Below are 25080 nucleotides of genomic sequence, written 5' to 3'. Positions count from 1 at the left end.
CCATCATGCTGTAAGGAAGCCTAACTATCCATCTGGAGAATCCGCATAGACAGGGCACTAGGCCTGGCTGTTTCGGCCATCTGTGAATGAAAAATACTGCCTGCCAATCAGTAAACAAAGGATGCTGCAGCCATCAAGCCATCACATTACAGCCACCCCCAACGATGCACCCTGAGGAAACTCAGGATGAGTAAACACAGGATACTGACCCCAGATAACTGAGGTGCATATCAAAGGAATGATTTCAGTGAGCCCATTTTCCCATACATAGAAAGGCACTAAATTCATTAACTTGAGATTTCTTTTCTAGTTTTCTTTAATTAACAGTAATTTTTTGATGTTCTGACTACCTGGTCTTTGTTGCAAAAACTCCTATATATGCTGGCTCCCCCCTTGTCTCTTCAGAGCAGTCTCTCAGAATGATCTGAGAGTCCTGTCTCCTGGGCTTGAAGTCCTCAGAATGTCCTCTGAATAAAACATAATTCTCAACTTTTAGGTTTTTTTCAGTCAGTGAAGTTTTTTTCAGTCAACACATCCCAGCCCAGGAATCAAACATGAGTGAAAAAGCTGTCCTGGCAGCATCTTAGCAGCCCTAGGAAAGATAATATGGAGAAGAACCGAGAACCCAAATACCAGCCAGAACTGAGTCTCCATCCTATGGTCCCGGTCAAGCCATCCAAGCCAACTAACCAGATATGATGTTAGGTAAGTCATGTAAACTCTTCGCTACAGATGACTTATTTCTAATGGGATTACAAGAGCCGTCTTTCTTACGTCTCTATGCATGCCTGAATGAAGAAAATAGTGTGTGCAGAAAAAGAGTTAGCATAGCAGGCCTGAGACTGCTGTCCTTAGAAAGTTTTGCTTGCAAGATTGACCCTTGGCTGGCATCTGGGAACTTAGCAAGTAAACAGTTCCCTACACTGATAGAAAACTTTCCCTAAGTTCTTAAGTTTCCTTAAGTTCCCTAATGGTGGCTCACTAGGGCTAGACTGTTTGCGCACAGTATGCTTTATGCTGAACATCTGCTTTTCTTCTTGGATCCGGAATTTGGGTATGTGGTGGGCAGAGAGTGCTTGTTTGACCAGCCCCCAGTGAAAACCTTGAGCACCAAGTCACTAATGAGCCGCCCCAGGAGACAATACTTTGCATGTGTGGCCACAACTCACTGCTGAAGGAAGGAAGGCAATGCACCGAGAGGACTCAGAAGCTAGAGCCTGGTTTCCTCCCAACTTCACCCCATGCAACTTTTGCTTTTTCTGATTTTGCTTTGTATCTTTTCATGGTAATAAATCTTAGCTATGAATACACACAGATGCTGAGTTTTGTGAGACCTTCTGTCAAATCACTGGGCCTGGGGGGAGTGATCTTGGGGAGCCCCGATACACAGCGTTTTAGAAATTATGGAAGAAACACTGAAGAGCTGTCCGACTTTCTCAAGAAAGGAGGCATCCCTCCTGTCTCACGCTCTCCCTCTCTTCTCCCTCCTTCCCAGGATATGCATATTGAACTTCCTTCCTGCCTAAGTCCACAGTGGCAGGTGGGCAGAAACACACTGCTGGAGGTGACAGTTTTAGTTCTTCGGTCCTAGAAAACCTGTATAACTGCTATCTTGCATACAAATACACCAGTGGTTCGCCTGCATTTTACTTTTTATCCAATTGTGTTTGCCTTGTGTGGGTGGAATATAAGAGCTTTCATCTCATTGGGCTGAAGATATCATGGAAATTTCTTTTAAAATATTTACCCAAAGACTAAACTGGTGATAAAAAGCATTTTCTTTGCAATTATAGAGCAAGACTTCATACATTTATGGCTAGTCGTTAAAGAACTGGCATCATAACATCAGCAGGATTTATATCCACCACATAAAGTCTATGCAGCGTATCCTGCAATGCAGCATATCCGTCTCACACAGTGTAATATGCATGACTTATTTTCAGATGATTTTCCTGATAAACTTTGTGATTATATTTTGACAGGGCTGAGTATCATTTCTCTAATTGCAGAGAGTGACAAGAGCTTAGGGATTGTGACAAGCAAAGTCCTTGGATTTGGCTCTAGAAACCAACTGAGCACGGTATACTTTAAGAATTCAAATAATAAGTCAGTAAACCACTAAATATTATGTGCTAAGCTCTTTAAATTATGTTGTAGACACAGGACTGAGAGTTTGGAACCCAAGTTCTAACCCAGTTTATGTTCTAAAGCTATAATTAAATAATTGATAAATAATTCGTCTTTACTGGACCTCTATTATACCAGCTATAAAATGAGAGGTTCTAGTGAATCATTTTTTCAATCCCAAACATTCTACAGTTCAATGATAATATAAAGCCTGGGACACATACCAAATGAGAGGGCACAAATGTATTCTGTAGGAGGGAGCAGTTCCTGGAGGCTAAAACAGGAAATTGTAATTGGCCAGAAAAGAGAGAGTCACTTCTCTCGGAGTATGGAGCTGAAGTGAAGGTATAGAGACAGAATCCACTCTGAGGGATCTTAGGGAAATTTCAATATGAAATAACAATGATATCAATAATAGCTAACCATTTTGAGTATTTACTAAGGTGATAAGTATTATTTAATCCCCATAACAATTCTAGGTATTGTTATTATTCCCGTTTTATAAAAAAGAAAACTGAGGCACAGATTCAGATTTTTCATGAGGTCACATAGCAAGTGGTAGTACCCAAGATGTGAAGCAATCTGATACTCCAAAGGATAGCTTTTAATTGCTGTTACAGCAGTCACATGTGAAAGTCAGTGATAAAACTCCCCACAGAAGCACTATAGTTTAAAGTGCAATTGACTGGAAAACCAGCCTAAACGGAAAATAATAAGCCATCATCAAGAAGAAGAATGATAATTACCTTTCCTGGAATGCCATTTGTGTGCTATTCATTTATTGGCTCTAACCTTCATAGGTGCTTTTTGTTTTTATTTTTGTTTTAAATTTCCATTTTACAGTTAAGAAATCTGGGTTCAGTTCAACTTGTAATAGCCTGAGAGCTATTAGGTAGTAGGGTTGGGAGTCAATCTTGAGTTTGTCTAGCTTCGAAAATCCTACTTATTCCACTATGCCATGCTGGATTCTTGGCAAGGAAAAAACCTATTTGCAAATATTAAAAACAGCTGTATCCTACTGTATGCTTTTATTTATGTGAAATTCTAGAACAGGGAAAACTAGTCTACGGAGACAGAAAGCAGATCAGCGGTTGCTTAGGGAGGGGAAGTGGGGATTGACTGCAGAGACCAAAAGAAATTTTTGGAATGATGGAAAGATTTTACATTTTGATTATGATATTGATGACATTTACATTATGTTTGTTAAAACTCATTGAACATACACTTAAAATAGGTGCATTTTATTATATGCAAATTATACCTCAATAAAGCTGATTTTTAAAAAACCCAAGTGAATCCAGTAATTGGTCTTCTAGACAGAAGCTGGGGCTGCTGGCATAACCTGTCTTTTCATATGCATGGGATCACTATGGTGAATATGAAACACTAGCTCTTAACATCCATTCCAACCACCTCCTGTGATACCTTCTTGTATTGCAAAGACTGAAAAGCTCAAAATTACATTTCTATGACTCCTTCACAGCTAAGTTCAGATTGTGAGTTAAATATACTCAAGAGACTAGAAAGGCAGGAGTGAGACCAGAGCCACCTGCCTACTCTGATGTTTGTTGCTGCTACCAAGTAGGGTCATGCAGGCAGCAGATTTTTCTGCAACAGCATCCCAATATCCAGTGTCCAGCGTCACTAGTGTTATGAGTTAGCAGCTGCGAGGATGAGAGTGTCTTCACGATCCACAGACTGAAACTATAGCAGTGTGTGCAAGAATTCAGATGGTTCCCCAACAGACTCTTAATTTCACACATTTACGATGGGGTGGGGCGATAGCTCCCCTGGCAAATCAGTTTGATGGTTATCTCCTGGTAGCTATTTCTGGAGGCTCAGTTTAGAGGCTGCTCCTCCAGCTCTCCAATGATTTTGCAAGTACCTAATTACCTATATTAAGTCCCTTTCTACTTATAATTGTGGCAATGATTTCTGTTTCTCTGAAACTACACACTGACACCACCATGAAAGATGGTATGGGTTTATTCAGTCACAATGGTAACTAAAATAATTACCAGCATTATCAGATTTACAGCAACTTTTACCAACTACTGCCTTTCTGCCAGGATGAATTCAACAAGGTACAGGTGAGGACAGCTTTATTCTTCTCCCCATTCTACTCAAACTCCATGGGTAGATCTGTCCCTCCACAAATGAAAGGAGGCAGGTCTCCTCACTTCTTAAGCCACTCTCAGATCTTAAAGTTTATCCTCCAATTCGTTTCAGTCCGCCAAGTCATCTCATTTCAGTCATTAAAATGTCCAGTCCAAGGTCACTGGCATATACCCCAATGTTCTCATCCAATTTAAAGCTTATTCACACCCCCAGCTTGAGCTTCCTTTGGCCTCTCATTTTCAGGAAGAGAACATGGTTGGCTTCTGCTCCAATTCTCTGTAAGATGTTTCTTCGTTTTCCTTCTCCTTCCCATGTCTCCTCCCCTACTAGACTACTCAGGTTCCTCTAGGGTTGGAATGTGATGGGGAAGAGGAAAAACTAGTCTCTAAGCTGGTCCAGATATGATCTGGCATTGGAGCCCTCCGGGCATGGCAGATCCCCAATGCTGATTCTTTCTCTGCTGGGTCACTGGCATAGCTCCCTCACCCCACTGCAGCCTTCCAATGTCCAACCAGTTCCTTTCTAGGCTGCCCAGTGATGAATCCCCCTCAGTTTCTACATCCAATGGTATACTCTAACTTCACTGAGGTGCAGCTCAGCAGAAAACCTTCCTGGACAATCTTTTCAAAATGACTCCCACTTAGCTCCATCCTGCCAGCCCACAGGACACATGGGAAAATTCTCCACTACATTGTTCTGCTGTTGGTGGGGAGCATCTGGGCCCCTGCAGCCACAGTCTTCCACGTTTAATTCCCAAGACACAAGTTAAACATTAGTTCCTACTTCGCTCAAGCTCTCTGAAGCTTCCTGTCACCTTCCTTGAGGTGAGAGGGAAGCACTCTCTTCCCCTTCTACATGAGAAACAGGAGACTAGCTCCCTAAAAAACAATTTCTCTCCTTTTGGCCTTATCAACTACGACTCCTTTTTCAGTAGAGATGAGTGATTGCACACGCCAGCTCGCATAGTCTCAGACTGTCTCAGCCTATCTTGCATAGGTGGTTCAGCAACTCACTTTAGAATGTGGAGGTACTTTGCAATTATTTATTTTGGTTTTGGTTTTTGAAGCCATGAAATTTTGGTCTTCATGGCCAAAACTGAAGCAGAATGTTCTTTAATTAACAACAACCCTATACGGTAATGATTAAGGCTTCCGTTTTAGAGACAAAAAAACTGAGGTTCAAATGGCAGAAAATGGGATTCCAACACAAATAAGTATGACTGTAAGGACTTTGCTGTTAACCATTATGTTTACATGCTTGACACTGCAAACAATGATGACTGCTATGGGTTGAATTATGTCCCCCTAAATCCATATATTGAAGTTCTAACTCCCAGTACTCAGAATGTGATGTTACCTGGAAAAAGGGTTGTTGCATTATAATTAGTTAAGATGAAATCATGTTAGACTAGGATAGACCTCTACTCCAATTAGACTGTTGACCTTAGTAAAAGGGGAAAATCTGGACACAGAAAGGCACACAGGGAGAAAGTCATGTAAAGATAGGAGTTAAGCTGCCACATGCCAAGGGACTACCAGAAGCTAGGAGAGAGGTCTAGAACAGATCCTTCCCTAGTGCCTTCAGACGGAGCATGGCCCTGCTAACACTTTGATCTTGGGCTGTGAGTCTCCAGGAAAGGAGACAATAAATTTCTGTTTTTCAAGCCATTCAGTTTGTGGCACTTTGTTAAAGCGGTCCTAGAAAACTAAATAAAACAGCTATGTGACAGCCGTGGAAGTATGACTAAAATTCCAGTTGAAATAAGCCCTGTGTAAGAGAACACCTGAGTAGCCCAGAGAAGGAAAGGCATTGGGAGCAACAGAATGGGACCTGGTATTTGTCTGTGTTGGATGACAGAAAATTGCGTTGGTCATTAGGAACCTTTGGAGAGGCTGCTAAGAAGAAAGCTTCTAAATTAATCTCACTTTCCTAACAGCAGAGAAGGACTGCTAAATTTACCTTGAAAAACTTTAAGAAAACAAACCTCCAACCAGAATTTTACATAACTGTTTCCGGGAAAGCCTAAGGAAATTTGGAAGGGGGCCAAACAGGAAGTTGTACCTGTACCTGAATGTACAGAACTAGGAATAAATGAAAGGGCAACACATTATAAGCTTATATTGAATATTTAAAGTTCTTGCTGGCTTTGAGAACAGCAGTATTGAGATACTAGAATACTTTAAAAAAATTCACTTATACATACATGGGACCTTCAGACAAAAAAACAATCAAAAAGATTTTCAAACTGTAATTCATGCAGAATGTGGAGATATATCTGCATATCCCAGACAAGATACACACACACACACACACACACACACACACACACACACACACACACAAACACACTATCGTTTTTGAGATTTTAGGTATTGGGTTTAGTTTTTTTTTTTAACAAAGCAGTTTATTTTTTAAATTTTTATTTATTTATTTATTTATTTTTGGCTGTGTTGGGTCTTCGTTTCTGTGAGAGGGCTTTCTCTAGTTGCGGCAAGCGGGGGCCACTCTTCATCGCGGTGCACGGGCCTCTCACTGTCGCGGCTTCTCTTGTTGCGGAGCACAGGCTCCAGACGCGCAGGCTCAGTAACTGTGGCTCACGGGCCTAGTTGCTCCACGGCATGTGGGATCTTCCCAGACCAGGGCTCGAACCCGTGTCCCCTGCATTGACAGGCAGATTCTCAACCACTGCGCCACCAGGGAAGCCCTATGTATTGGGTTTTAATTTCCAAAAAACATTGGCTCAAGTAGCATAGATATGTAATTAAATATTAATAAAAATATCCCAAAATCTCAGTGGTTTATCACAATAAATGCTTATTTTTCATTCACATCACACACAGTCCAATGTGGATCAGCTGGCCCTCCTGAAGCTTGTAGCTGTGCCACCTGGAATGCTTGGCCTCCACTGATGGGAAGGGAGGGATAGAGAAGGTGCACTGACTCTTAGCTGCCTCAGTCCAGAAGAGACACACACCACTTCTGCTCATGGGTCATTGGCCAGAACAAGTCACACGGCCCAACCTAACTGCAAGTGAGGCTGGGTCATGTAGGAGAACACCTGGAACGCTGGGGGAACACTCATTGTCTTTGCCATAAAACTATACAGGGAATGAGTGTATAAGTTACACTAACTCCCAAGGTGTGACGTTTGTTAGATGATAAATCCAATGAGAACCTGATCTCATTAATATTAACGAGGGGGCACTCCGATGCCTTCCTATCTATATGCAAATTATTATAGAACGGCTTGATTGCTAAAATTAGTGCTGCTCAAGGGCTCACCATCAATCTGATAGTTCCCAGAGGAGTACCTCACATGTGACCCCTCTCCACCAAACTAAATTGCTCCATGTATAAAACTAAAAGTGAAGTGGGAGTTTTCAGGGGTAGCCTGGGAAGGGGAGAGAGCAGTGAGCATTCCAGGACTTGGAAAAAAAGGAAAAAGATTGAGGAGAGGGTCTCAACAGAGGGAGGGAGGCCCAGCCATATGGCAGCTGACAAGAGCCCTGGAGAAAAGGGTGGCTAGTGATTTATCCCCCCTGTCAGGACAATGATCGCTAATATCCAAGTTTAAATCATTCTCAATTCTTTCCTGTGCTGTAGTCCTGGCTACACCATAAATGATACTAAAAGTCTGCTATCCTAGAGAAAGGGCCAGGCCTTGGGAATTAATGAAGGTTGGAATAACTGTAGAGACCTTGATCCCACATTTTCTAGAGCAAACTTATTATCTGGTCCTATATTTTACAAAAACTCACATCTCAGGCCAGGTGTCCCAATCTTTTATTCAAAAAAATATTGTCACTGGGAAAATCAGTCCTGTAGGAAAAATGGAAAAGAAAAGACTTTTCTGGGTGGGGGGAAGTCCCCATGGAGAGCAGATGACAGCACAGACTTGAAAGTAGGTCCAGGCAGCATACTTTCATAGCTTTTGCCAGCAATGTTTAACAGAGACAAAAATCTTTCTGTATTTTCACTATATTGTATTTGCATCAGTAAATCCTAGAGGAACACCAAAGAAGCTTAAAAAAAAAAAAAAAAAAAAAAAAAGCTACCGGGGGCAGGGAAAGGGGGGAAATATGGCAGACAAAGGCAGGGGTTTTTAAACCATGTGAATATGTTATCTATTCAAGACTGTAAAAGCAATTAGGAGAAAAAGAGTCTTCCAACCACCACAGCCTTGTGTTCAAGCTGCTTTGCGAGAACAAAAGAATCGAAGCAGAACTCTTGAGTGAAGCAGTGTGGAAAGTGGACAGTAGTCACAGGAAAAATGACACTGTCCGCACAAGCAGGAAATAGGAGCAAGAAGTGACTAAGGGATTTGGGAGTTTCTGGCTCAACTCCTCATTCCCTAAAGCTCTGGAGCTATTTGTAGGGAGGAGATGTTGGGCTTTCATACAACGTGGAATGGGAGCTGGACACTTTGAAAATTTGGACCTAAGAGGAAAGGGTGGCCCTAGAAGAATGGGAGGACTTGCAGACATCCAGGTGGCAGACACTTGGATTATACCAGCATGACATTCAATGCCCTTGACAATTTGACCTGATCCTTTCTGGGTCTCACTTCTCTCCTTTACGGGGGTACTTCTCTCATTAAGGACCAGTCCAGGCTAAATGTTGAGGACACTAGACAAGTGAAAAACTAAGAAGCTCATAGTCTGGTTGATAAAAACTGACTTATAAACAGCAAGGCGTTACTAATGCTCTACTAGGAAAGTGTAAGTTTCCATGAGGGCACAAGTGAGGAGCGGTCATCTGTGCCCAGGGAAGATCAGGGAATGAGGCTTCACAGTCAAGGTAGAGCTTGAGCCAAGTCCTGGGAGGTGAAGGGATATACCAGGAGGTGGGGAGGCGAGGAAGGCATTCTTGGCAAAGTAATTTGTGCACAGGCTCTGAGGGATAACACAAGGTGGGGTTTAAAATCTGTGCTGTGCAAGTGACTCCACATGGTAAAAAGGTAAAGGAAGGAGGTATTGAGAAATGCAGCTAGAGAAGCAAGAAGAGAGGCCTTGTGTGCCATGGACTTTATCTTAGACGGTGGGGTGTTAATAAGGGTGAATCAGAGATCCTGCAGATATTTGCTAACACTGGCTTCATCAGTGAAAACTGATTGGGTCTACTGGAGGGACGTGAGACTGGAAGTTGGTGAGACGAGTTAGAAGACCATTGCCAATGAGAGAAGAAAGTTGGCGAACGCCTGAAATGAGGCATTCACATTACACCTTACCATTCTGCTGTGACCGTGCTACCTGTGAGGCCTTGAGCAAGTTACTTCACATCTCTGAAATTTTCATCTGCCAAATTACCTGCTTTACAGTTACCATGATTACTTGATTAAAGGTAGGAACTATTATTCCCCAAACACACTATAAGCCAAGGACATCAGTACCCTCACTTCTGGGGAGTCATGGTGCATTGTGGGTGTTTTCGTTACCTATTGCTGCATGGTAATAAATTACCCCAAAATGTAGTGGCTTAAAACAGCAACCATGAATCTGTGAGTTGTCTGGGTGGTCCTTCTGGTGGTCTCACTGGGGTTCCCTCATATGGTTGCATTCAGCTGGTGGCGAGGCTATCCTAGGAGTTCTAAGGTTGTAGCTTCATCCTCATGTCTGGGGCCTTGGCAGGATGATCAGAATGTCGGGACTTAACTATCTCCACATGGTCTCTCACTATTCCATTATCTAATCCAAGCTTTAAATGTGGTGGCTGACTTCCAAGACAGTGAAAATGAAAGCTCAAGACCTCTTAAGTTCCAGGGATTTACTGCTATGAAACAAACCATCCCCAAACAACTCAACCATTTATTTGATTTATTTGCTTGTGAGTCTGCAATTTGGGCAGTTTAACTCTGCTCCACGTGGTATTGGCTGCGGCAGCTCAACAAAAGCTACAAGATTCAGGGTGCCAGGTTTCGCTCACATGACTGACACCCCAGCTGGGGTGACTGAATGGCAGGAGACTGGCTGGGTTTCCTTCTCTCCACTCCCTCTCTCATCATTCAGTAACCTAGCCTCAGCTTCTTTACATGGAGGCCAGACCCCAAGGGGGCAGAAAAGGACTCTGCAAGGCCTTTTAAGGTCTAAGCCTGTAAGTCATGCTGCATCATTTTCACCACATTCTATTGGTCAAAGTATGTCATGGGGCTAGTCCAAACTCAAGGTAAAGGAAGTAGACACAACCTCTTGATGGGGGGAGATAGGAAAAGTCAAATTGTAAAAGGGCACATGAAATGCGAGGGGTTAGCTGGCTATCTGGAAATGATCTAGTCCAGTGGGAAAGCACTAGTTTGGGAAATCTACACACTTGGTTACAGATTCTCGTTCCACCACTCCTTAACCAATTTCTCTCAAATTTAGTGAACTTAGATTGACTGCCCAATATCTGGACTATCTTTCTAAGTATGGATTAACCCCCTTGTGAGCACAATTTTCTAGGATCCACCACTAGATTTGAACACCTGAGGAAAGATTCTGTGGAAATCGCTCTCTATACAGAATTTAATGATGCCTGGCATTAGTAACAGAGGAAAGCACTCAATAAGTATGTATGTGTGTTGAATTAATAAGTAATAATAAATAAATAAATAAATAATAAGCAACAATATTAGCTATTTACCATATACCAGGGACTGTTCTAAACACTCTAGGTATATTAATGATTCATTTAAGTATTACAGCCCTATGAGGTAGGCACTATTATTCCCTACTTTCAGGTTAGGAATCTAAGGCACAAAAGGCTAAATAGTTTCCCCAAGATTATGCAGCCAGTGTGTAGTGGCCCTAGATTTGGATCCACTTGATCTGGCTCCAGAGCCTTGCTCTGAAACACCAGGTTTTGCTGCCTCTGTGAAAATGTAAACTGCTGTGAAGACAGGATTGAAAACTGAAGAAACCATGGACTTGGAAAGGGATAATTATCCCAGACATCAATCATATAGAAGCTGGTTAAGAGTATACAGTCTTGAGTCAGATACATAGTGATTTAAAGTTCAGCTCCTCCCAGAACTACTCTACTACTTTGGATGGGATGCTCTCCAAGTCTCAGTTTTCTTATCTGAAAAATAAATCTAAGAATATTACCTATTTCATAGGACTGTGGTGAGGCTCGAAAGAGATAGGGCAAGTATAGTCCTTATCTTAGTTTTCGTATATAATGAAGGATCAGTGAGTATTCACCATTAATCACATAGATAAGGAAGAGGGAAATGAAACAGTAAGGCAATACTTAAAAGAAATAAATTAGGGGAGGATGCAGGTACATGTACACTTTATAATGATAAAATTCCATCCCCCCCAAAGTTCTTTTTTTTTTAACTTTTTATTGATACAAAAAACCTAAGAAGTTGAAAAAGGAAAAGCAATTAAAGCTCTTCATTAGTAAGTCAAGAGAAATTTGAGCATTAAAAATGTTACTGAGCATTAAAAATGTCATTCTTTCATCAGGAATGCTGTATTGACCTTCTGGAAGAGGTAGATTATATCAAAAAAGTTTTTAAGGGGCTACTACAAGAAGAAAAAAAGGTTGGGTAAAATAGAAAAGCATTATATATCTCAAGAGTCAAGAGGGCTATTCAATGAGCAAAACACAGAAAATGATAGGTCTATAAGAAAGGAAAAGAAAGAAAACTGCAGCATGCTAAAAAGGTTAACACCCATTTTAAAATTAAGATTTAAGAACACTATAAAGAAAATCAATATGTAAACACCAAGTGATGAAATGTTTGAAACCTGTTAACACAGATTTTATTAAAAGTTCATGCTAGCTAAGTTGAATAAGCCTGTGATTGATATCTGATGAAAGAAAAGTCACAGACGTGGTCACTGGGGTTGTCTACATAATTTATTTTTGGCACATCAATGAAGGCTTTACTAGAAAATTAGCAAAAACTTCTGTAGAAATAGAAAAGGATGCATCTTAAATTTCATTGGCAAAGATGACAGCTGGGAGAATCCTCCTGGAATTCTGCTTTGTCCTTCCTTCGCCCTTCCTTCCTCCCCTCCCTCACGCAAGGGCAGGGGGAAGAAGAATCTGAATGACAGCAGTGGTGGGGGGGCGGAGGTGGCTGGGAAGCTTCTGAGGCTACTGCTTACTTGTTTCTATCACACAGAAACACAACCAAAAAAGGGTTTGCTTTTCATGTAGAAATTAGACTTTTTTTTTTTGCTTCAATTACAAATACAAATTTAAGTAGATTATAAAACTACATAGATCTTTCATGAAAGGACTCTCATAAAAGAATTGGCTCTACAAGGCTCTACTAGACTAGAAACTCTACAAGGTACACAGCGTTCCTTTCCTACTTCACATGTTCACTGCAGCTCTGCAGATTATAAATGATCCAGCAGTATAAGCACTTTTTGGAAAAGAGTTCACTGTTTGATATTTTCTTTCCTTGGTTATCTTAAATATGTTTCCCTACTGTCCTATGCTGTGGATCAATCTGATGAATATATGATTTTATTTTTCCTTTATAAGTGACTTGATCTTTGCGCCTGAACATCCAAAGAGTTTTTTCTTTGTTGCCCAGTCTTACCAGAGTATGTATTGGTGTTGACAATTCTGGGTTCATTTTCCAATGGACCATGGATGGTGTGCTCTTTCAATATAGATGTTCGATTTTTTTTAATTTTAAGAAAATCTTGCATTATGGATTTTTGTATTTGTTTTGTTCTATTGCTTTTATTTTCCTCCTCCAACATAAATTGTACTTATGTTGGATCTTCTTTTCCTGTCTTCTGTATTCTTTTCCTTTCGAATCCTTTTTTTTTCCTTTTTTTCTTTCTCCTCCTTTGTCAACTTTATTTCCCAAATTCTGTTTCTGACAATGGTGGACTAGGTTGTTTCAGAACAATGTGAAGGTATTTGAAGAATCCTCACTCAGGCAGTGAGGATTTATGGGGATTTTATCCAGAAAATAAGGGAATCCCAGAGCCTGGTACGTGGCATTGCTTTCAGCCTTGAGATATTTGCCTATATGAGAACAGTAGCTGAAAAGATGAGAATTTGAGCAAAACTTTTGATAGTTTCAAGGGATTGGAGGAAAATTGGAGTTCTTAGCCATGCAGAGAAGAGGGGATGTATAAATCTCAATTGGGACCAAAAAGGGACACACTTTATGAGTAAGGAAGGGTAAACTGGAAACAGACCAGCCCTTACAGTGACTTAAGCTCAGTTTTGAATCATATCCATCCCCAACTGATGTTTAGCTTTCTAAATTCTGAGTTTCCTAATTCTAATACATGCTGTTCTTTATAGTTTTTTTAATATTGTCTTTTTATTTTATTTATTTATTTATTCATTTTTGGCCACGTTGGGTCTTTGTTGCTGCACGCATGGGCTTTCTCTAGTTGCGGCGAGCGGGGGCTACTCTTCGTTGTGGTGCGTGGGCTTCTCATTGTGCTGGCTTCTCTTGCTGTGGAGCACAGGCTCTAGGCGCGCAGGCTTCAGTAGTTGTGGCTTGCGGGCTCAGTAGCTGTGGCTCGCAGGCTCTAGAGCTTAGGCTCAGTAGTTTTGGCGCATGGGCTTAGATGCTCCGTGGCATGTGGGATCTTCCTGGACCAGGGCTCAAACCCATGTCCCCTGCATTGGCAGGCAGATTCTTAACTACTGTGCCACCAGGGAGGTCCTGTTCTTTTATAGTTTTTATTGTTTTCTTAAGTTCTTTTAGAGAATTCTGTTATATTATTTAGTTTTTATCTGCTTTTTGATTGTATATTTTCTGGAATGCATTATTTAGTCCATTTTTAAAAAATAATAGTATGTTTGGTTTTTGACAATATCCTTTTGTGTTGTTCACGTATAAACAATTTCAGTGTACTGTGCTTTTAGAAAGTGGTTCCCTTGTAGGGGATTGAGAGGCACCATGGTACCTTTCTTATCTTTACTGCTTAGGAGCTCTCTCCTCTATTGTTATCACAAAGATAGATGATAGACAGACAGATAGACAGACAGATACACAAATATACATTTAAATAACCACTCTGTGTAGTTATACCCATTTTCTGAGCTCTGCCTTCTCTGGAATCCTACCTCTCCCCAAAGAGTGTGATCCTTTTCTCTCTTTGCCCTCAGAATTCCTGTCCTGATTAATCTGAATTCTTTTCACAGCAGCATTTTCCTTAGGAAAGGAGTTTTTATTAGATATTTCTGAGTTCTTTGAGCACTTAAGTCACTGCAGTATCTTCTGATCTCTCCATAGTCCCTTAGTGTGTAGCTGTGTACCTTTTATTCCCCTCACCCATAACCAGAGTCTGGAACCTTCTCCTTTTCACTGTTATTCTCACAATAGTCACTTGCTGAAAATCCCATTCAAGGAGGGACTTTCTCTTTCTGAGGATTTGTTGGCAGTTGTTGTACTGCAATGTTCATAGAACCATTAAAACTCTTTCTTTCTCCTCCACTAGCTCTGCATACCTGCCAAACCTAGGCATGTCCTGTATGGGTCCTACATCGTCTGTGGTTTGGGTGAAGCAACACCCACTGGTGTTCTGAGGTTCATGGGGGTGTTTTGGTTGGTCTTCTGGAGGATGTTGTGAGTAGAATTTTTCTTTTGCTATTCTAGTTATTTAGTATGTTTTTAGGAAAAGATTGGAAAAATTCAGAAACTATACATCATGATCTTGCCCTGACCTGAAGTCAAGATGGGCTTACTTATTTTTATTTTTATTTTATTTATTTATTTATTTTTGGCTCTGTTGGGTCTTTGTTGCTGCACGCAGGCTTTCTCTAGTTGCGGCGAGCAGGGGCTACTCCTCATTGCAGTGCATGGGCTTCTCATTGCAGTGGCTTCTCTCGTTGCAGAGCATGGGCTCTAGGCATGTGGGCTTCAGGTGTTGCAGCAAGCGGGCTCAGTAGTTGCGGCATGCGGGCTCTAGGGCGCACAGGCTTCAGTAGTTGTGGCACGTGGGCTCAGTAGTTGTGGCTCACAGGCTCTAGAGTGCAGGCTCAGTAATTGTGGCACACAGGCTTAGTTGCTCCATAGCATGTGGGATCTGATCTTCCCACGTCCTCTGCACTGGCAGGCAGATTCTTAACCAATGCGCCACCAGGGAAGTCCCACAGATGGGCTTTTTTTTTTTTTTTTTCTTTTTTTAATTTATTTTTGGCTGTGTTGGGTCTTCGTTTCTGTGAGAGGGCTTTCTCTAGTTGTGGCTAGTGGGGGCCACTCTTCATCGTGGTGTGCGGGCCTCTCACTATAGCAGCCTCTCTTGTTGCGGAGTACAGGCTCCAGACGCGCAGGCTCAGTAGTTGTGGCTCACGGGCCTCATTGCTCCGCGGCACGTGGGATCCTCCCAGACCAGGGCTCGAACCCGTGTCCCCTGCATTGGCAGGCAGACTCTCAACCACTGCGCCACCAGGGAAGCCCGGGCTTATTTTTAAATCAAGGAAACAGTCACTGATTCTCCATTACTCCATTGTCTTGACTGGCTTCTAAGATTATAGTTACTTCTGATGTAGTTTCTGTTCAACTTAGTTGAGTGTTTATTAGCTTTCCTAAACATTCTTTTAAAGTATAATCAGCCTCTATCTAAGAGGTGCCCTCATTCTGATATTACTTTCATTTTCCTCACCAACTCTCTTCAAATTATGGCTTCCTTCATTAGCTAGCCTCAGAGTATGTACATATATGTTCTGAACAATTTTTTCAATCAATGAGATTCTTTTTCCTTTAAAATTAGACTTCATTTGAGAACTTCCTTATGCTAAAATTGCTGTATTTTCCTCCTAGGCATGTTTCAGATTGTTCTTTATATTTCAGGAGCCTCAGTTAGGATGCTTCCTTTAATATTCAAAGGACTCACTAAATTGAAAATGGTTTCCTCAACTTATATTGCATTAACTTTGCAGTACACTCCTTCCAAATGAAAATTGGCACATTCAAGCCTGTTCCCCTCACACTGCTGCAAACATATTTCTCTGATGAACAGAGGAAAATTACTACATTTCTCTGCGATTTTGTAGACTCTCCTCTACTCTTCAGAACTTATTAGAATGCCCCGTTCCTTTTCTCTAAAGAAATGAAATTAAATGGGGGGTGGCAGTGGGGAGAGTGGTCTCTAGTCTCCAGGAATCTACTGCAGGGCTCTGTACTTGACCCTGTTCAGTTTAATTCAATCAACATTCAACCTTCCACGAGTACCTCCTATGTGCTAAGTTTTGTGTTAAGTAGAAAAGATAAATAAGAAATCATCCTCCAAGGGGGCACTGGAGTTAGATGTGGGTTAGAATCCTCATCTATTGTTCACTAGCAGGTGACCTGAATTAGCTATTTGATCTCACTGAGCTCAATTTCCCTATCTGATGAGTCCTACATGATACAGTTGTTGTGAAAATTTAACATATATATGCTTTATATATTATATAAACACATACTTTGTATACATATATAATACATATGTACATAGTTGTATATTTGTAGACATGTAATATATGTAGCCATATAATTTTTACAACAGCTGTATCATGTAGGAAATTGGTATGTATATAGTAGGCAGTACTCAATAAATGTTTCTTCCTTTTGGATAATGTTATAATATACTTGTAATTTGAAAACATTTCTTCCCCTTTTACCTCTGCAACCACAAAAAATGGCTGTTATATACAGCCTATTCATTTTCTTAATGAAGTGAATTAAAATGGATTATGTTTTAAGATACCACTCCCATCTCAAATTGTGTGATATTTGTAAAATGTATTGAGACAACAGTAGGGTTCTTGATATGAGGTCATAAACTCCTAAGGGGTTCAGGGAGTTTTTGCACCTTCTGAAATCGCATGCAAATTGGGTATATTTGTGACTTATGCATTTTTGGAGGGAGGCAATTCATTGCTATCACCAGATTTTTAATGGGACTGAGAAACAAAAGTCAAGAATCATGAGGGTGTTATAAAATCACAGCTGGGATTCACAATAGATTATATACTTTTGGAAGTCACACACTGTCTACACAATTTCCTTTTTTATAATGCTTAGCACAGAGCCAGAAAGAGTTAAGAATGTAAACGTTTTTTAAAAAATGATAGTAATAGTGACATTACCTTCTCTACTAGGAGTGGCAGGTATAAAAATAAGGACTAAAAAATCAAAAGAGCCAGGCCAAATACTGAGAGCAGTGAAAGACCAGAAAACAAAGAAAAAGAAGAGAAAAACAAAATCCCCACCCGCCCCCCAACCAAACAGAGGAAGAGGAAGAGAGGGAGGAGGAAAGAAATAGATTGGAAGAGAAATAGAAATGCAAAGGAGAAGAGGGAGAGAGAAGAAAAGAAAGCAGTCTGTTCATTGGACTGTGGTAGTTTGTTCCTTCCCCTCTGGCCCCCCTCCCCAATAATCTCTTCAAGACAAATGCTCCTTAGAGAAAAAGAAGTTTTACAGACTGAATGAAGGTGCATGAACTTTTAATCTTAGCTTAATTTGATCATGATGCCTTTGGCAAGTCACTGTTTTACCACCTGAATTTTATTTATCTGCAACATCTAGATCGTTAATGTTAGTAAACCAGAAGAAGTCCCCTATCTCTGTGTGAGGTGTATTTCAAAAACTCATTTTAAGGTGATCCAACTTGAAGTATGGATGCATTTTCCTAAAGAAACAAGGTTAAAACAGTATCACAACAGTTCATATAAACATACTTAACATATAATGGCAGAAAAGGGAACAGGCCTTTCAGTCAGCTGGGAGTTTGGTAAGCTGGAGCACAGTCTCTTTTCTCATTTCCTTTCTCACACTCTAGGGAGCTTTGTACTCACTCATGTTAATAAATTGGGGGATGTGTCTGTACTTCAAAGATAAAAACCAACAACACGATAAATGGCCATTTGCACATGAGAAGCAAAACTAGTTAACTTTCCTCATCTTTATTCTATCCTTCAACTCTTTCCTGCCCCACATGGGCATGCTTCTTGCCCCTAGAACCTCTCCACATTTTATACAGAGTACAAATTCCGGTCTCCTCACAGAACTAGAGTTCTGGTTCTTCTGAACTCTAGAAGTTTCTTTCTATTCTGTTTTTGTACACCATCTTCAATTTCCATCTAGATCTTTCAGGTTTCAACTATAAAGTGTTATCTTCCTACTTACCAGCTTCCACTTTCCATCCTTAACCCCTACCCCTGTCTTTTCCCCCTATCATTTATATCCTTGACCAAAGTCTAATGTACATGGGAATAAGGAATGCGATCTTGACTGATAATGCTCTTACAGTTGCTTAAACTCTATTTAAATTGCTTATATATTATGGTTTATTATTTTTCTCTCAATGCTAATTGCTTCTTCTGATTAGTGCTGTTTGTATATAGAGGCAGTTCTGCCCAAACAGAAGGAAAGAATTCTGCTTTCCCTCTGTCATCTGCTAACATTGTTCTCAGGGACTGGTTTCTCTGATACAATCCCTGTCGCTACTACACATTTTTGGACATGTCCTTGCTTTAGGTTTTGTTATAGGCTGGGTTACCCAGAGAACAAATTCTGAAACAGAGATCAGAATACATACAGCTTATTAGGGAGTACTTTTGAGATCAATGCCTGTGAAAGGGAAGAGAAAGAAGCAAGATTGGACAGAAGGAGAAACTGAACTATGATGTAGTCTTAACAAAGGCCTTAGTCAACCCCATGTGGAACTCTGACGGAACGGCCCTAGAGAATATTACAGGCTGAGGTTGAGAGGCTGGTTTTTATACCGCTGTGCTAATTAGTCACTGGATGTGCGTGCCCTGAAAGAAGGCGTGGTCTTGAGTTGAGGCAGGTAGCTGCACCTGAGGCAATTCCCTGAGAGGGTTGGCAGCAGCTGAGGGTTGTATGTTGGCAGCACTCCCAATAGCTAGGGGAATAATTCTTTCAGTCCTGAAGGGAGATCACAGCAATGCATCACTACATCCACCTCAGGTTTGCTGTCTTTGATCACATGCACAGTATTGTTTTTATCATTTAATATGTCTGGAGTGAGTCATCATAAAATGCCCCAGAAATGCCCCCACTTGGTGAAGATTAACCTTGCCTGTCAACTTTATTGGGCACTTAGGTATTTCCTATAGACCTGAGACCCTCACTAGAAGGACCGAATGGTGTTTGGGAAGTTGGAACTTAGAGTCAGGCTGGTGTTTTTCTGTGAGCAGGACAAGAAATCACAATAGTCAGCGAGAGAAGATGACCAGATAACTGAAAGACAGAAGCCAGGTTAGGAAGGAGTGAAGACCAGGTTGTGCCCACTCATCTGTATAAGAGGATGGTGATCCTTGCACAAGCAGATCTGGGACTAAATAAAGCTCTTTTACGGGCTGGATTTAGCCAAAAGGCTGTAGCTTGTAGATACTTCATTTAAAAGATTAGCATTAAAAACATGCGTCAGGAATCTTGTTGGTTTCATTTGCATTCAGCAGGACAAGATTTCTATCTGTGTGACCTTGGGCAAGATTCTAAAACTCTCTCTGTGTCAATATCTTCATCTAGTAGATGAATGTAATAATAGTAACTGTCTTATAGGGTTAGGAGTAGGTGATAGTCCAAGTTCAACACTGAGTAGACTGGCACTTATCAGGTTCAGTAAGCAATTTTTGGAATTGTTATTGTTGTTATATTTATTACCATATTGAGTTAATTGAGTATTTTCTGTCAAGCCACTCTTAGCCTAAATTTTGGAGGCAGAAGAATAAGAAAATATTTCGAGTTGTTAAAATTTTAAAACAATAATCAAGGAAAAAGTTGTATGAAGTTTCTTTGTACTATTTTTGCAACTTTTCTGTAAAGTCTGAAATTATGTCAAAATAAAAATTGAAAACAAAAAGCTCTCTGACTTATTTTGCTGGGATTATTTGGGATGGGAGCAGGCATATAGGAGCCTTGACTATTTTTACGCTGCTTAGTTTTATGTAATTAGACCCCTTTAATTTATCCCTTAATTTTTGTGAAAATATCACTCTATTCCAGTCATGTTTTGGGGAAAAGAAAGAGTTTGTGTCCATATTTGGGTCAGAGAGAAAAGGGAAACATCATATTCATGGGGTACAGATGAAATGCAAGCAGGGGAAATTAAAGTAAGAAATCTTCAAGAATGAGGTGAAAATACAGGAAGAAAGAGCCAGAAAGGCATGTACTGCTATATTTTTTTTCTTATTCCCTTCCTGGAGATTTTTCTTTCCTGGGGAAAAATGAATGATATTTATAAGCACCTACTGTGTGCCAGGCACAGTACTAAGTGCTTTCACACGTTATCTGATTTACTCATAACAATCCTGTGGCAAAAAAACACATTATTGCCATTTTACAATGAGAAAAACTGAGCCTCAGAGAGAATAATTAGGTTTCCCAAGACCACATGATAAGTGAGGGAGCCGAAGAGAGAGTGCTGCATCGGTTTAGGGTCAGATTGGGTTAAAGGTCCATCAGCAAGTGAATGGATACACAAATTGTGGTATATTCTTATAATGGAATACTACTCAGCAATAAAAAGAAATGAACTATTGATATATGCAATATGGCTTCATTTCAAAGTAATTATGCTGAGTGAAAAAAGCCAGATAAAAAACAGCACACATTGTACGACTCCGTTTATGTAACTCTAGAAGATGCAAACTAATCCATAGTGACAGAAAGTAGAATAGTGGTTGCTTGGAGATGGGGTGGTGTGGGGAGTGGCAGGAGAAAACTTTTGGGGGCAACAGATATGTTCACTATCTCGATTGTGGTGATGGTTTCGTGGGTGTATACATCTGTCAAAATACCGTATTATATATACACCTTATGTATGTATAGTTATTTCATGTCACTTATTCCTCAAAAAAGCAGTTTTTAAAAACTGGGTTGGAATTCTTGTTATACTACTTACAAGTGCTTAATCTCTAAGACTAGTTTCTTTATCAGTTAATAAGGTTGATAACACCTACTTCAGAGAGTTGGTATGAAGAGTAAAATAAATCAGTTAGTTAACTGTTTAGTACAGTGCCTAATATAATAGCAAGTAAGTAGCAAACATTATGTGACAAGTCCTAGACTCTGAGTTCTTCCTTCTTAGAGCTTTTTCTACTTTAGTTAGTAATGTTAGTCGTTGTTATTTTTATTTATAGCTATAATTCAAACACATCAATCTTACTCCAAAGTCCAAGATCTTTCCACTAAACCACACTAAACCATGACAAATTTTATGATCTGAGTTAAGGAATGTCATCCCCCAATGGGAGTCTTCTGCATAAAAACAAACCAGCTGGTTTGTTGTAAAGCCAAGTTTGTCCAAGTTGTGGCTATTGTAGTCTTCAGTTCCATAATTTCTCTTTAGTTCCTTTTTATAATTCTCTTTATTGATATTCTAATTTTGTCCATACATCCTTTTCCTCATTTCATTTAGTTCTTTGTCCATATTTTCCATTAGTTCTTTGAGCATATTTAACACAGTTGTTTTAAAATCTCTGTCTAGTAATTCCAATGTCTGGACTTCCTCAGAGATGGTTTCTACCAATTTATTTCATTCCTTGGGAAGAGCCATACTTTCTTGTTTCTTTGTATGCCTTGTGATTTTTTTTGATGAAAACTATTTAGTTTCTATTGTAATATGGTACCTGGAAGTCAGATTCTCTCCCTCTCACAGGGCTTGCTACTTTTTGGTTGTTGAAGGCTGTAGCAGTCAGTCTGTTCAATGTTGTTCCCAAACTACTACTGCAAAGACTGCATTCTTTGTCAATGTGGTCATTAGTCTCTGTTCCTTAGCTTGTGTTCAGCTAGTGTTTTGATAGAAATTTCTTTGAAAGCTAGGAACCTATAAGTCTTGGCAAATTGGCTCTGATCTTCAACTTGCCAGGCTTGCATTGTGCCAAGGGATCAGCCTAAGGAAAAGCTTAGGGTCTTCTCAGGTGTTTTCTGAGCATGTGTGTTACCCTGGGCATGTACACGGCTTTCTAAATCCCCGCGTATACATAGTTGCTTTTAAATGTCCTAATTTTCCAAAGAAACTCTCCCCAGTTTTTGCCTTAGACAGTCTACTGTATGTTTCAACCATAATCTCTGCCCCAAGTGTCTGAGGATTGTTAATTTGGCTTGCAGTATTTTCAAGCTCTTTCTCCTGAGTTCTGAATTAGGGGAGACAGAGTGGAACACCTAGCATCCGTCCTTTAGGTTGTCCCCATATTAGTCTGCTTGGGCGGCTGTAACAAAATACCACAGCCTGGATAGCTTAGATAACAGAAATTTCTCCCTCACAGTTCTGGAGGCTAGAAATTAAAAAATCAAGGTACCTGCCAATTTAGTTTGCCTTCTCACTGTGTCCTCACATGATGGAGAGAAAGAGAGAGAGCGAGTTCTGGTGTCTCTTCTTCTTACAGGACACTAAATCTATTGAATGAGTCTCACCCTTATTGCCTCATTTAACCTTTATCACCTCCTCACAGGCCCCACAGTCACATTGGGGATTAGTGCTTCAACATATGAATTTTGGGGAACACAATTCAGTGTACAGCACCCCCCAACAGATTAGAACAGATTTTACAACAATGTGTGAACAGGGTCAGTTTTGCTCCCTCCAGAATGGAAACAGTCCCACAGTGGGAACATGGGCTGTTGCCATTCTAAGATAGCTGCCTTTTTATGACTGCAACAGCTTTATGACCACTGCTGCTTTAAGACTGTTGCCACTTTAAGACTACTGACATTTTATAAGACTGTCCCCATGCAGGGGCAGAGGTAGTGGAAGGACAAGTAAATCACTACAAAATCTTCCTACCTTTTTTTCACAGCTATTTTGAATTTAATGGGCAGAACACTTCATAAAATAAAGATAGCAGAAAATCAATTTGATTGGGAAATAGCAGGGCTGATAAACTTTGCCACATAATGTACATTACAGATATCAAAGTTTTTTCTATTACTTATGAATAAACCAAATTATAAAATTTTAGGGAATTCCCTGGAGGTCCAGTGGTTAGAACTCTGTGCTGTCACTGCCGAGGGCACAGGTTCAATCCCTGGCTGGGGAACTGGTCACCTCTCTGGAGGCAGCCACTCTTTCCAGTTTCTTATGTGGCCTTCCAAAGATGAAACTGCACACCTCAGATTGCGACTCTGAACTCAATCACACCTCAGATGGGACTCGAACCCAGTTGCACTCCAGATTGGACTTGAACCCACAATCTCCCAGCTGAAACCACACACCTGGTCTCAGGCCTCAATGCAACTTGGGTTCTTTAAGTCTCAGCACAGAAGGAATTCAGCGAGAGGCAAAGGGATAAGCAAGAAGTAGATTTATTAATATAGGACCCTTGTGAAGGATATAAGCAGGCAGGCAAGAAGGCTCTGCACTGAGGACTAAGCAGGAAACCAGATTTCTTTCGGGAGATACACATGCCACAGACAGAGTGTGGGTCATCTCAGAAGGCGCGAGGCCCTGGAAGAAAGAAACTCTACAGAGTGCGGTCCATCTCAAAAGGCGAGAGCAGCCCTTCCTACTATTTTGAAGTGCCTTTTTATTGATTCAGTGCTCATTTGGTTGCTGTAAACTTTCAACTGTTTTCCAGAGTTCTCAAAAATTGATTCTGACTGTTTCTGCTTGTTTTTTGATGTTTCTGTGGGAGAACAAGAGCGGGAAGCTTCCTACTCTGCCATTTTGCTCTTTTTATTCAAAAGACTGAAGCTTTTGTGTTTTTCATAAGTTTTATGTTATTCCTCAGACCAAAGCTTTCAAAACGTTTTTTAATTCTTATATATGAAAAGAACTATTTAGATCGCTCTTAAATGAAGTGATGAAATGTATTCTAAAGAATGGAAAAATTATCCACTCAAACTAACTTAACAATAAAAAGTGTAACTTAATATAAGAATACAGTGGAGGGATTCATGGAACTCAAGAGCAGTCGGGCCATTTGCGGGACAGGTGTCATGAAAAGTCTGTGAGAAGCTAAAAAAATGACACTCTCCCCTTTCTTTCTCTGTTTCTGTGAGATCACCAAAGCTCAGGGTCGTTTCTCTCCTCAGATAGTCTGCTTCATTTCTCTCTCTCCCTGTACAATGGGTTCCCCTTATCTTGGGTTCACACGTTTGGGTTACAAGCCCCTGTTTGGGTTACAGTTTCAGGGTTCAATAGAGAGAAACTAAGACCTCTCTTCCAATTCCAAATTCTCAGAGGAGAGAATCTGATTGATTCGGATTTCTTCAAGGATCAAACTCTATCCAATCAAGAAGGGAGAAGGGTCCTATCATATAAACATGGCTGTAGGGACCAAATCTCTAGATGGGAACTGGAGGAAAAAGGAAGAGGAAGAGGGTGCTTTTCAATGGATGATGGACAGAAACCCAACAAAATATCAACCCCAATCCATTCTTAGATTTAAAAACATTTAAATACAACTTAAAAGAAAGAAGAAAAAAATTGTGCCACGTTACGCAGCTAAAATTTGTAAGTCAGTTCTTTACAGTCACAGAGGTAACAAACGCATTTATAAATAATTTACTGCTTACGGATTTTAAAGCATCACCTACTCCATTTACAACAAATGTTTTCTGCTTTTGTTGAGCCACCAGGGAATATAATTAAGGAATATTCTGAGTCTTATTCCAGGAAACTAGAGGAACACAGGGTAACCCCAGGGAGCCCAACCTTCTAAGTTGAGTATTTCTCTGGTTCCTCAGTGCTCACAAGGCAGTCTCTGCTTTCAAGCTAACATGTTGTGAGTCATGCTGAGTCTTCTTCCCTTGAGATTAAAAGTATTTTCCAGACTTTCCTTTTTTCTTTATCTCCCCCTCTGCTCCGTTCTCCACCTTTATCCCCTTCACGTGTCAGTCAATCCAGAAAGTAACACTAGCCTTTCCAACTGTCTCAGAATCTTGGTTGATTTTGTGAAGATGTAGCTGCAAGG

General features: G+C 40.4%; 1 long non-coding RNA gene across 4 annotated transcripts in view; it reads right to left on the bottom strand.

Moving 5' to 3' along the window:
• The window catches only part of LOC309665575, a 110637-nt gene that overhangs the window by 80507 nt on the left and 5050 nt on the right, over window positions 1-25080 (bottom strand). Inside the window, exon 3 of one of the 4 annotated variants that reach the window (XR_014266519.1) lies at window positions 8351-12344. The exons of 2 other annotated variants lie outside the window; for them this stretch is intronic. This is a non-coding gene — a long non-coding RNA (uncharacterized lncRNA). Of the gene's footprint in view, window positions 1-8350; window positions 12345-18793; window positions 25073-25080 lie in introns of those variants that run through there. One more of the 4 variants, XR_014266520.1, reaches the window with a different exon arrangement.

Source organism: Balaenoptera physalus (assembly GCF_965194825.1).
Source record: "Balaenoptera physalus genome assembly, chromosome: 8".
Lineage (NCBI taxonomy): Eukaryota > Metazoa > Chordata > Mammalia > Artiodactyla > Balaenopteridae > Balaenoptera > Balaenoptera physalus.
This window is presented reverse-complemented; position numbering and strand designations above follow the sequence as displayed.